Raw genomic sequence first — 14998 nt, forward strand, 5'->3', positions numbered from 1 at the left:
GTTTGGGGGGGGGGGTGTGTGTGTGTGTGTGTGTGTGTGTGTGTGTGTGTGTATATATATATATATATATATATATATATATATATATATATACCATTGTTTTATCTTATTGCTGAATTGATCCCTTTATCACTATAAAATGATGTTCTTTGCCACTTTTAACAGATTTTTTACTTCAAATTTATTTTATCTGAATCAGTATAGCAATTACTGCTCACATTTAGGTTCCATTTGCATGAGATGTCTTTTTCTATCCTTTAACTCAGCATATGTATACCTTATAGATGAGGTGAGTTTCTTTTATTTAGCGTATTTTTTATCCATTCAGTCTATGTCTTTTGATTGAGAAATTTAATCCAATTACATTTTGAAATTGCTATCAATAGATGTAGGCTTATTTCTGTCATTTTTTGTTGTTTTCTGGTGGGTTTTTGTTCATTTTCTTTCTTCATCTATTATTATCATTGTAGTTTGGTAGTTTTTTTATGATAGAAAAGTTTGATTCCTTTCTCTTTTTTTATTTCTATATCTTTAATATTTACAAATATCTAGAGCATATTAGTATATATAATATTGATTTCTACCCTAAGAAAATATTATTGTTCTATGGGTGAATTCTTTACCTTCAGGTATTTTCTTGATGATATTTATCTTCCTTTCACTTCCAAAGGCAGAAATTTTCTTAAGTATGTCTTGAAAAGCCAGTCTTGTAGTGTTAAATTCTCTGTTTGTGCCTGTTTGGGAAAGATTTCATTTCTCCTTAATTTCTGAAGGATGGCATTAATGGGTATGGTATTCTTGGTTGAAAAATTTGTTTTTATATTCTGTTTTGTTCTTTCAGTATTTTAAATATTTCACTCCATTCTTTCCTGGCCTCTATGGGTTGTACTGAAAAGTCTGCTGTTAGATTGATTGTGGCTCCTTTATACATGACTTGATTTTCTTTTGATATTTCTAGGATTCTCTATTTGTCTTTGATTTTTTGACATTTTGCCTATACCAGGCCTTGGAGAGACTCTTTTGAGTTTAATCTATCTGTTGTCTAAAACTTCAGTGTCCATATCTCTCCCTAAACTTAAGAAGTTTTCAATTATCATTCCATGAATTAAATTTTCAATGTCTTTTTCTATCACTTCTCCTTCTGGAGCTCCCTTAATGTGAATATTTAATTGCTTATAGGTGTTCCTAGGTTACCAAGATTTTCTTCATTTCTTCACAATCTTTTTGCTTTCTTCTTGTCTGACTGGTTATTTTAAAAGTTTTGACTTCAAATTCAGAGATTCTGTGTCCTGCTTTTATCTAGTCCTTTGTTGGTACTCTCAGCTGTATTTTTTTAGGTCATCTATTGAACTCTTCATCTCCAGGTTTGCTATTTGGTATTTTTTAAAAACTTCCTGTTTAATTTTTCATTCATATTGTGGATTGTTTTCCTGATCTTATTGAGTTGGTCTTCTGAATTCTCTTGCATTTCATTGAGTTTCTTAAAGTCATTATATTGAATTGCTTCTTAGGCATTTTGAAATTTTCTTTTCTTTGGGGTCAGTTACTGGTAAATTATCATGTTTCTATGGAAGTGTTATGTTGCTTTTACTTTTTTTCACATTTTTGTGTCTTTATTTTTATATCTGTGCAGTTAGTCAGGCTATTGCCTTCAGTAATTTTATACTGTAATTTTCATTGTGGAAGTATTTCTCCTGGAGATGGGTCTTAAGAGGTCAGTATGGCAGAGCGTGTCAGCTTTGGTTCTGGAGTAAAGCAGCTGTGTGAAGTTTCTTCAGTTGTATTCAACATCAGCAATACCTCTGAGTGCCTCGATGGTCCAATCTACAGGTAACTTGGGGCTAGTCTGCAAGCTGGGTCCAAATAATATAAAGCCAGGGTGGGCTTACAGGTGGGAAGAATCTCTCCTGTAACTCAGACACTGTTTCAGTTTGACAGCAGGTCATCAGGCTATTTGGTAAATTACAGGAAGAGGGGTGCTCCAAATACTGAGAGATGACTATTCACAAATATACCAGCATTTCTCAGTGGGTCCTGAATGGACAAAGTTTCTGCCAACAGGCATTGCATGGCTGGGTGCTGACCAAGATCTTGAATTGATGGGCTTTGGTGGCCCAGCTATCAAGATGGTGTCACACTGTACCAGCCTGTGGGTCAGTGTGAAAGGTATGCTCTTTCTTCCATGTTACATAATAATGTGTACTTTCCAGCAATTCCCCAAATTAGACCTAGGGCATGTGAAAACTATAGTATTCTTCCACAGCAAAAAACCTCCAGTGACTGTGGTATCAATGGAAACCACTGGGGATCTCTTATTCACATCTTCCCCACTGTAAGAAGTCTCTGTCTCCAAGCTACTCCCAGCTGAAGAGCTGGTGTGGCTTATGTAGGGCAGTTCTATTCCTTCTTTATAAACCTAATGAGTCACCATGCATCCCAATATCTCTGCCACATCCCCACTACACTCCAGCATATTCCCTCTTATTACTCTGGCTAAATTATTTGATGTCCACTCTTTTATTCTGTTTTTAATTATTATTAATGTTATTAAATAACATTAAATGAGCATGGGATGTCTCTGTATGGATATGGACTGTCTCTCCATTATTTATTAAACTTCTTTTATTAGCATTTTGTAATTATCCTCTTAGTATTTTTTAACTTATTAGCATTTTGTAATTATCCTCTTAGTATAGTATAGATCTTATACTGTTTTGTTAGGTTTTTATTTAAGTGTCTCATTTCTTGGAGCTTATGTAAATGATTTTATATTTCTAATTTCAAATTCCATTCATTCATTTCTGGTTTATAAGAAAATGAATGATTTTTGTATATTAACCTTGTATACTCAAATCTCGCTGGGAAAACGACAAAAGCAGCCCCTAAATGCCAACACTGGGTACATATAGCTGTAATAGCTGAGTCATTCTCTTTCTGAATATGAACCATGACATAGAAGACCATCTGACAGGGTCATTTGGTGACCATGAACAAGCAAAACTGCTCTTTGATTGTAGAGTGGTTATCTGAGCACAGACAAAAATACAGTGTCAAATCATGAAAGTGAGCAAACACCCCCCTTTGCTACCTAACATAGGAAAGTACTCACTTTTTAAGAGTAATGGCTGGACATGTATTTTTTTTCCTTTCTTTCTCCTGAATAAAAAATGAAAATTATCCACTTTTGATAGCACCCAAACCAGAGAAAAGCCCCTTCTCTAAAGTTACTTGACAAAACCCCAAATCACAAGCAGCACTTTGCACCTTCCTTCTGAGATGCACCGTGAAATGCCAGGGTGCGTGCGCTATCTCCCTTGATGCAACAAGCAATAAGCCCAACTCCTTCAACTTCGAGGTTCCCTGGAAAGAAACCATTTAGGTTACGATAATAGAGTAGCACAGACTGGATGGCTCATAACTGACAGAAATGTATTCCTCACAGTTCTAGAAGCAAGAAATTCAAAATCAAGAGGCCAGCGAATTGTGTGTCTGGTGAGGACCAGCTTCCTTTTACACAGATAACATTCATTGTATCCTCACATAATGGAAAGGGCAAGGCAGCTCTCTGGGGACTCTTTTATAAGGCCACTTCTCTCAGTCATGATGGTGTCACTTCATGCCCTAATCACCTCCCAAGTTCCACCCCCTAACTTCACTTTGAGTATTAAAGTTTCAACCGATGATTGTGGGGTTAGGGTAAACTACAGACATTCAGACCACAGCAGAGTACCATCACAGAGAAAGAAAGTTTAAAATTCCAGTTTAGGACCTGGAATTTAGAGCATGCTTGCTTAATTATTGTTCAGATAAGTGATGAACACATTCTTCAATGATTTAAATTAGTTAAATAGCATGTGCCAAGGAGAGGCAATGCAGCAGTCCTGCGACTGCTCTCCTCAGAATGGCTGCTAGCAAGACTAACCCGCAGCTGGCATTTGGGAACCTGGATTTCAGGAGGGTTCCCACCATTCCCTAACTGATGAACTGGGCAAGCAAAGTGGTCTATGCTACATAGCTCCTATTTTCCCTGGAGCCTGGAACTTGAGTATGTGCCAGGTAGAAGATGTCTATGTGGATAGGTATCCAGCACAAACCCTCTCTAATGACCAAGACTCTACGACCTTCCCTGATGGGAGACACTCTACATGTTGTTCATATACCACTCGAGGAATTAAGCATATCCTGTGTGATCTGATAGCTTGTTCATATACCTTAATTCCTGTTGTTCACAGGAATTAAGCATATCCTGTGTGATCTGATAGAAAGGTCCTCTGGGAGCTTCTGCCTGGTATCCCTGGACCTCACCTCCTCCACCTTTCCTTTCACTCACTGTGCTGTCTGCCCCTTCCTTTACCATAAGTACTAATGTATGCTGAGTCCTAGGAGTCCTTCTTTTGAATCGCCAACCTGGGTGGTCTTGGGGCCTACACACAGAGCTGAATGGTGTGTTATACTCAAACTGTACCACCAAGCTAGTATAAAAGCCCTAAGCACTGAATTTATGTTTATAGCACTTTAACTATCTATAACTATTTAATGTGTTGTGATTAGTCCCATATCCCCAAAGATTTTTAAGCACAGGTCTTATCTAACTGTGAATTACAATGTCCAACACACAGCAAACAACAGATTTTGGAAATATCTGTTCCAAAAATAACTGAATCTATGAGTAAATCTAAGTGAAAACATAAAATAAGATGAAATCCCTTTATCAGGCAACAATAGCTCTACATTAAGAAAGCTGTTGTTGGGACCAGTAGTTGGCATAAAGGCTATGTCGTTGGACTCCCATGTAGTCAACTGCGGTTCGAGTCCTAGACTCAGTGGCTTAAACTCATGCAGGGCGTGTGTGCGTGCGTGCCCAAGATCCCGAGAGGAGAAGGGATTGTGGCATGGCATCCCACCTGGGGGGTGATTTCTCGCTTTCTGCCTCTCTGTCTCTGTCTTTCTGGCGAGCGCACACTGTTGTTAAGCAGATGATGCGGTGGCTAATGTGTGGGATTCTCAGATGGCCAACCATGATTCAAGCCCTGGACCTGCTGGCTTGAAAATCATGCTGGGCACATGTATGCACATGCCCAAAACCCTGAAGAAATTGGAGGAGAAATGATTATGGACTGGCCATTCCCCCCATGGGGTGATTTCTCACTTTTCCCCTCACTTTCCCTTTCTTCTTGCCATAGAGTACACACACCCTGTGGTAGAAAAAAATACTTATTAAAAAAAAAAAGAAAGAAAGTTAGTTGTGTCATTCAGAATAAAACAGTGTTGTTTGGATTTCCCAAGGAAATTTTCCCTTTTTTCTTGCCATAGAGTACACACACCCTGTGGGAGAAAAAAATACTTATTAAAAAAAAAGAAAGAAAGTTAGTTGTGTCATTCAGAATAAAACAGTGTTGTTTGGATTTCCCAAGGAAATTTATCCAAGAACACAGTAAGCCATGCTGTTTTGCGTATATATTTTATCCTTTACAAAAATGCTGAAGTAACAATGACGCTAATGTAACATTAGGTAATATAATCAGCATAAACCCTGTTTGCTGAGAATATAATACTCTATCTGTGGTTTCTATTAAAGTCTAAGAGGCTGGAAGATGTTGATTTGCTTATTCACTGCAATCAGACTATCGATTAAGCTGGCAGGAGAAAGATGAAAATGATCCACAGAATACTGGGTAGAATCAAGCTGATAATTCATTAGAATTCACAGCTGATAAAAAGATAAAAGACAGACAAAAGACTCATGATGATCTGATTGGATTTGCCATTAGTTTTCTTTCTTTCTGCTAGAAAGCTGAAGAATGCATATGAAGAGCCAATCTCCAATTCCTGGTAGGAGGTAATTATTTCACAGAGGATGGAGCCAAAGCCCAGGTCCTATCAACAGTTCCTTCTATTCAAACTCCAGAAACAGGCAGAAGGGACTAAGAGGGATATGTCCAATGGGATCAAGTACAGTAGGAGAGAAAGGAGATTTTGTTATTCCATCAGGTCAAATCCTTAAATTGTCACATGTCTGATTTAGCTTCAAATATGTACATTTTCTGAACCTCATCACAAACATGGATGAGAGACAAATGAAAAATTTATTCCTAAGAAAAATCCTGTGGATGGACAGAAGACTGTGCATTCGTACTGTCATCAGGCTGGAAACTGGGTTTGGAGTCTGAAATCCCAGCTCCTCTGCTCTAGATAAGTGTGACTATAATGAAATTATGAAAACTTTTCAAGATACGGTACTCCTGTTAATAAAAGAGTAATAATAATAATAAAGACACCTTAAGTTATTAGGAAGTATTAGAGAAAGACGCATGCCAAGCCATTAGCAGTACTCATCACCCAGCGAATGTTATGGTTACAATTTCTCAGTTCCCAGCATAATCCTTGGCATCTTGCAGGATATGTGGCTCATGACATGTGCTCAGTAAGGAAATCCATATGTCCCCCTATTCAAAGCACAAATTATACATAACCACGCACTCTCTGGCAGTGTATCTGAACGAGCAGTTTAGTGGTGGATGAATAAACATGATGTGCTATTACAAAACAGGCTGAGTTGATCAGCCCCGTGAATTCTATGGATCCTTTTCAGTATGGTAATACAAGAAACAAATTACACTGAAATCGAGAAATTGTGATGATTAATGTGAGATGTAGGATTAACTGGATGGAAAGATGCCTGGAAGGCTTCTGAAACATTGTTTCTCAGTGTGTCTATCAGACTGTTGCCTGACCAAATCAGCCTGTGAGTCAGTGAGCTGAAGAGGAAGTCCCCTTCACTATGGACAGGCACTATCCAATCTGCTGAGAGCATGAAGGGAAACCCAGAGGAACTGGGGTTCTCTGTTCTCTCTCTCTCTCTCTTCCTTCCCATCTCCCTCAACCCTTTCAGAGCATACTATGTGTTCTACCCCTACCCTTGCACCATCTGGACTTTTCCACTCAGCCTTTGGCTGCTTGTTCCTACCAGCTACTGGCCTCTGTGTCCCTCTAAACAGACTACAAGTTCTTTAATCTTTGGACTCTAGGTACATGGACCTTGGATTAGAACTGCACCAGATTCCTTACTTCAGTCTTTTAGCTGTTTCTCCAGCTCGCAGACAACCCATTGTGAGACTTCCTCTGCCTTGTGATTGTCTGAGATAATTTCTACAATAAATCCCTTCTTTTACATACACACGAACACATGTGTGAATCTCCATCTAAAGATGGTGTGACTTGAGTTATTCACTCTTAGATTCCTGATCTATAAAACAGATGAAATTAAGTAGGATAGACACACGATGGTCCTCAGAGGACATTTTAACAATATGTCACCCACCCCTGTGGTCAATTGGACTGTATTCTATGTTTTGAAGAATGAGTCAAATTAGGCAGATAGTGTACAAATCAAATGAAGGCGCTGGCTGCCAAGACAAGGCTTCAATAGCACACCAGGTAAACTGCGATGGTACGTGACACCACAAAAAGAGATAGCTACGAGCTCCAGTTTCTAGATTCTCTGTATTAAAGCTAACAAGAGAAAATACCAGACACAAGGCTCACTAAATGAATAGCTTTCATTTAAAAAAAACTGCATGTCATAAAAATAAATGTGCATCCAAAATCCTCAAAATGTAATGAAATGTAAGGAAGATGTAGCCTTTGTAAAAAATAATTGCCAGCTCACCAAGTGTCTTAAAAACTTTTACTGATGGACCACATCTAGCAAAACTGAGTACTTCTCTAGATGTCATACATAATAAAAATAGGACCAGCAGTTAGCGTAATAGCTATGTCGCTGGACTCCCATGTAGTCGACCGCGGTTCGCATCCTGGACCCAGTGGCTTAAAACTCACGACGGGCGCGTGTACATGCGTGCCCAAGATCCCGAGAGGAGAATGGAGGAGAAGGGATTGCAGTGTGGCCATCCTCCCGGGGGATGATTTCTCGCTTTCTGTCTCTCTGTCTCTCTCTGTCTGTCTGGCAAGCGCATGTGCCCTATGGCTAAAATCGCTCCTAAAATAAAATAAAACAAAACAAAACAAAACCCTGGTCAGTGCATTAGAAACAAATCTCTGGTCTGCAAAGAACCTTTCTAAAGTAGTTCCAAATTTGCTAATAGATCCTGATGAAAACGAACACAGAAAGATAATGTAGGACAATAACTAAGTTTCCAGATGTATGATTTGCACCAAGGGAGGGCTGTTAATTTGGTTATTATATGCAATGATGATTTATAAATTGGTTAGGTTAAACCAACACTAGAAGATTTTCTTCACAAATGAAGTACCAAATATCCTGTACTGTAGCAACATATAATAAATAAGATGAATCTAATTCAACTAGCCACTGAAAGCAGTAGAGAGGATAAAAGGTCACTGTAATGCTTTTATAGACATTTTCTCCAGCTTGGAAATAAAATATCTTGGCTTGGTCATTAAGATTGCTAATTTTTGGAGAGGTTTTTGCTATAGGGCACATGCACTAGACAGAGAGACAGAAAGCGAGAAATCATCCCCCGGGAGGATGGCCACACTGCAATCCCTTCTCCTCCATTCTCCTCTTGGGATCTTGGGCATGCAGGCACACGCACCCGGCTTGAGTTTAAGCTGCCTGGTCTGGACTTGAACCACGGTCGACTACGTGGGACTCCAGCAACATAGCCATTACACTAACTGCTGGTCCCAAGATTGCTAATTTTTTCAAGTTTATTTTATCCTATTTTCTTTTTTTATTTTTTAATCTTTTCACAATTTCTTATTTATTTTTAATGTCTGTGCTTCTTTGTGGGATACAATGTGATTTTTCAAAGTATTTATTCCTTTCATAAGGGAGAGAAAGAGAAAGAAAGACCCCTGACAGAGTCCCACCATGTCGCAATCTCCCTCTGGCCTTCATTTTTTTTTTTTTTTGAGAGATTTTGCTATAGGCATGTGTGCTCACCAGAGAAACAGAGAGAGACAGAGAGACAGAAAATGAGAAATCATCTCCCAGGGGGATGGACACATTGCAATCACTTCTCCTCCATTCTCCTCTCAGGATCTTGAGCACACATTACTGAAGGCTTGCCTGACACACTCGGGTAGACTACATGATTTAAGCCCCGTGAGTCTCCCTACAGCTCGAGCATCGCACAGCAGCATCCTTCTACCTGTCAGTGCAGCTGGGCTTTTTTTTCCCCTTTAAACAAACAAGTGTCTTAGGACCAGTAGATGGCATAATGGTTACATCTCTGGACTTCCACATAGTCAACTGCAGTTTGAGTCCCAGACCTGGCAGCTTAAAACTCACATAGGGCACATGTGCATGCATGCCCAAGATCCCAAGAGGAGAATGGAGGAGAAGCGCTGTGGCATGGCCATCCCCCCGAGGGGGGTAATTTCTCATTTTCAGTCTCTCTGTCTGTCTCTGTCTGTATGGCAACGCACAGTATTTTCAGAAGAATACAACTGAAATGCAATGAAAAAAGTAATGAAATGCTGGGAACCAGCAGTTAGCGTAATGGCTATGTCGCTGGACTCCCACATAGTCGACCGCGGTTCGTGTCCTGGACCCGGTGGCTTAAAACTCACGCCGGGCACATGTGCGTGCGTGCCCAAGATCCTGAGAGGAGAATGGAAGAGAAGGGATTGCAGCGTGACCATCCCCCCTGGGGGGTGATTTCTCACTTTCTGTCTCTCTGTCTCCCTCTGTCTGTCTGGCGAGCGCACGCACCCTATAGAGAAAATCTCTCCAAAAAAAAAAAAATAAAATAAAATAATGAAATGCTTGTTGTTGATTTTTAAACACAGAAGCAAATACATACGGGATAATATTTTGTTTATTCTGATAAACACACTACTTGTAAAATGTAATTATATTCTTAATTCCATCTGTGAAAGCAGGAAAGTCTGAATAAAAGTTTGAGTGAGATGGGCATTCTAAAAAAACAGGTATTACACATGAACAGAAAGTATCAACTAGCAATGAGGATCACATAATAACTAGATAGACGAGCTTAACAAATGAATTGGCACCAGGTGTCGCAAAAGTTACAGGTATATTCCAGAGTAATAAACACAACGCCGTAAAGACATAAACTAACCATGCAGACTCTATCCCTATCTCCTACAAGAAAAAAACCTCTAAGTAGCCTCCTAACTTTAATAATATTAAAGGAGGACACGCATTGCTAATAATAATGGAAGACCAGGTTAATATAAAACACAGAAAAAAATTCATGACACATAAACCTTTTTTTAAAACAATCACATACAGGGGCTGGCAGGTGGCGCAGTGGTTAAGGGTGCTGGACTCCCACAGGACCAACTGCAGTTTGAGTCCTGGACCTGGTGGCTTGCTTTCTCACTTTCCTTCTCTCTCTCTCTCACTCTCACTCTCACTCTGCCCCTCTCTGGTTAAAATTAAAAATAAAATAAAGTAAAGTAAAACAAAATAAAATAAAATAAATCAAGTTAAATTCTTTAAAAAAAAATACAGTAAAATAAGACCATGTCAGCAAAACAGGGACCTAAGAGTCTCATGACATAAATATCAGTCTGACTACTTAAAAAGGACCCAGCTAAATACCAGAAGCTTATATTTGAACCTCTTTCATCTACAGAAGCAGGTCTGTCATGTAACCAAAACTTAGCCCATCAGCAACCCATATCTGTTTCATGTTGGAATATTCACTTTGCAAGCTCAGTGATATATGTGACTGAATGTATAAAATAAATTGAAATAATAAATACTTATAAAAAAATCTGCAACCTTGGCTTCAGGGAGTAATATGCTTCCTCTCTGGGCCTGGTAAGATCAGCAAAACCTAAAACATGGATACTGTAAAAGCTGCATAAAGATAAATTACAAAATCATAATGATCTGTAAAACAATAATACTAAGGAGATGTAAGGAGAATTTTGTAAATGTTTAATAGAAAGCGGAATGTTTTATGGTATCTTTTTTTAAATTTTTTTTCAATAAGGTGTGTGCACTCGCTGGAGAAAGACAGAGAGAGGAAAAGTGAGAAATCACCTCCCCCAAAGGGGGGATGGCCATGCTACAATCCCTTCTCCTCCAATCTCTTCTAGGGAGTTTGGGCATGCACACACATGCACCCAGAGTGATTTTCAAGCCACCAGAACTGGAACTCTAACCTTGGTAGTCTATGTAGGAGTCCAGCACCTTACCATCATGTCTCCTGCTGGCCCCTACAGGATCTTTTAATATAAAAGTTTGGTGAGGATCTACTCAGCACTCTAGAATTAGCATAAAAATATTTTAAGTCGAGGACTTTTTTAAAATTTATCTTATACACTCAATCACTGTACACCACTTAGCTTGTAAAGTGATTTACTCAGCATGAATACACTTCACACCAGTCTAGTTGAGGCTACTATACACATTATCATCAACAGATAATATATACTGACTGTCTGCACTCTACAGTGGAAACTGAAAGTTGAAGCCTTTTGAGATTCAACAGATACAGAAAGAAGCCTTCTCCAAGCTTCTTTTATACAACTATGAGTGAAAACTTCTGAGAGTGAAGACTGTAGAAAATTCCCTCTTGGGGAGGGAAGGGGATCTTTTACTCCAGAAAGAGGCAGACCAAGAATAAACCTACCATAAATCCTCTCTCTGCCCTGAAGAAGACAAAAAAAAAAAAAAAAAAAAAAAAAACACCACTTATGTCTGTATAAACAAGTTTTGTCATGAACATATTAAAAGATTTTCAAATGACATCTGACAAACGATGGTCATCCAAACTATACAAAGAATTCTAAAAATTGAACAAGAAGAAAAATTTAAAAGAACACCTGACCTTAAAATGGGCAAAGACCTGAATAGACACCTCACCAAAAACAGATGGTACATAAGCACACAAAAAAATGCCCTACACCACATCAGGGAGATGTAAATTAAAACAACAAGGAGATACCATCGCACACTTACTAGAAATGCCAACATCCAGATCACTTGCAGCTCCAAACGCTGTCAAGGGTATGGAGCAACAGGAACCATGACCCACTGCTGGGGAGAATGCGATACGGCACAGCAGTTCCTTGCACAACTGAGCATACCCTTCCCATATCATCCAGTAATTGTATTCCTTGGTCTTCACCCAAATGAGTTGAAAATCTATGTCCTCAAAAAAACCTACAATAGAGGTTTCTAGCAGCCTCATTGCTAATTGTCAAAGCCTGGAATGAAGATATTTTTCAACAGTTAAATACAATATATACAAACAATGGGATATTGTTCAGCACTAAAATGAGATGGATTATCAAGCCATGAGTAGAAAAAGTAATTCATAACAGAAAGGAAACTTCAATGTATATTACTAAGTGAAAAGAGCCGATCTGAGAGGCTTCATACTATGATTTCCATTGTGTGACATCCTGGGAAACCTCGGAGCCAGGAAGGTCAGTATCTGCCAGAGGTTAGTGAAGAGGGGGAATGAATAGTCAGAGAACAGGAACCAGCAGGTGGTGTGGGGCTTAAGGTGCTGGACTCTCACACGTCCTACTGCGGTTAGAGTCCTGGATGTGGTGGCTTGAAAATCACACTGGGCACATGTGCATGAGTGTCCAAAATCCTGAAAGGAGAAGGGACTTCAGCATGGCCATCCCCCTGGGGGATGATTTCCCACTTTCCCTTTCTCTTTCTATCTTTGGCAAGTGCATATACCTTACAGCAAAAAATAAAATAAAATAAAATAAAATATCCAGAGCACAGCAGACAAAATGTTAGGGCAGTGTAACTGCTCTGGATGATACTGTAACAATGGAGACATGTCATAATACTTTTGTCCAAAAACACAGAATATGCAACACCAAGAGTGAGCCCTGATATAAGCCATGGAGTCTGAATGAAAATGATGTGTCACTGTATTAGATTGTTGGAAAAGTCATGTTGTAGTTTTCTGTTTTTCTATGTAAAAATACGCATGATTTTCCTGACAACTCGAGAGATTCAAAGATTGTTACAAATACACCACTCTGGAGGAGGATGAGGAGAATCAGCGAATCTGTGCATGTGTAGGGTAGAGTACGGATGAGAAATCTCTACGACTTCTATGCAATTTTTCTGTGACCCTAAAATTGCTCCAAAATAATGTCTTAAAAGAAAATGTGAAGCATATGTAATAGACACATATCTAACTTCAAATGATTCCTTAAACCATACACAAAAAATTACTCAAAGTGTTCTTAGATACAACTCCAAAAGCAGCATGCATTAAAATTTAAAAAATAAAAAGACATTAGTAAGATACTTTGTTGTTTGAAAGACACCACTGAGAAAATGAAAAGACAGCCCGGCCATCATGGAAGAGGCAGTACGGGTGCTGGTGCTGCTGCTGATGCTGGGGATCCTGTGAGCGCCCTGGGTTCACATCCCAGGACCACCTAAACATGGATGTAACAGGACGCATGCCAGAGATCACGCCTGGCTATAGGAACTGCAGGACGAAGAGCCTGTCCAAGGTGTCTCTCTCTCTCCCATCCCCTTTCAGGTAGATAAGTTTATTTTTTAAAAAAGAAAATAAAAGGCAACTCATCAACTGGAAGAATATACTTGCAAATCACAGACCTACCAAAAAACTTCCATCTAAAATATATTGCAAAATCTCAAAACCAAACATCAAAATAAAATCAACTCAATTTTATTAAATGGGAAAAATGATTTGAACAGACACTTCATCAAAGACTAAGATGAAAAGCACCCAAAAGTGGCTCAATACTGTTTGATATGAGGGGGGGAAATGCAGTAAAAAGTCTGATAGGAATACAACTGCCCTCTACTAGAATAGCTAGGGGACAATTAACCCCGGCCATAGGAAGTCCAGGCAGGGATGGACAGCTACTACATACCCATGCGAGACTCGGAAACCCCAAATCATCTCTCATAAAGTCGAGCACGCACTGTCACTCGACACAGTCATTCTGCATCCTCAGTATTGAAGTGGAAGTGAAATAAAAATCTATTTTTACACAAAAACCTGCACATTAACATTTATAGCAGCCTCATTCATAATCTCCAGAAGCTGGAAACAGCTCAAATGTCTTTCAACAATTGAGTCAATAAAAAATCTGGTGCATTCATGTAATAGGATGCTACTCAGCAATTAAAAACAAACCAACTATTGATACTATGTGAATGAATCTCAGCTGCATTATGCTAACTGAAAGAAGTCAGTACCAAAGGTTACATACTGTATAATTTCATTTACATGGCATTCTAGAAAAAGCAAAACTTCAGGAATGGAAAGCAGATTGGTTGTTACTTAAGGTTAGGTGGGGGTAGATATAAAATGAGAATCGAAGGACAATACATCAAAACTTAGGGGACATAGCTAAAATAATATCTTAAGAAAGTTTTTGAACCTGGAACCAGCAGTTGGTGTAATGGCTATGTCGCTGGACTCCCACGTAGTCAACGGCGATTTGAGTCCCAGACCCGGTGGCTTAAACTCATGCCGGGTGTGTGTGCATGCATGCCCAAGATTCCAAGAGGAGAATGGGGGAGAAGGGATTGTGGCATGGCCATCCCCTCTGGGGGGTGATTTCTTGCTTTCTGTTTTTCTGTCTCTCTCTCTCTCTCTTCCCATAGAGCATGCACCCTATAGCAAAAGTCTCTCCAAAAAAATAAAATAAAATAAAAGTTTCTGAACCTTAAATTTTTCACATGAAATAGAAATAACATATAATAAACAAGTAAGCAAGCTAAATATCCATCTCAAGAAACAAAAGGAAAGAACAAAATAAATAAATGGAATAAAAAAAAATAAAAAATAAAAAAAAACAAAAAAACAGGAGAAGATCCAAAGACCAGCCGTGGTAGGACAGACAGTAACACCACTCTGCGATACTAGCACCGCAATGAAGACCAGGGTTCGAATCTCTGGCAGACCTGGCAGCACGCCAGGCCTCTGCACACCTCCATGGTTCTGACTGGCTAGAAGGCTGGTGGGTGGGGCTTAAAGAGTGACATGACCCTGTTTGGTGTGCATGTATGTATAAATATGTGTGT

The sequence above is a fragment of the Tupaia chinensis genome, unplaced genomic scaffold, assembly GCF_000334495.1.
Source record: "Tupaia chinensis unplaced genomic scaffold, TupChi_1.0 Scaffold000061_1, whole genome shotgun sequence".
NCBI lineage: Eukaryota > Metazoa > Chordata > Mammalia > Scandentia > Tupaiidae > Tupaia > Tupaia belangeri.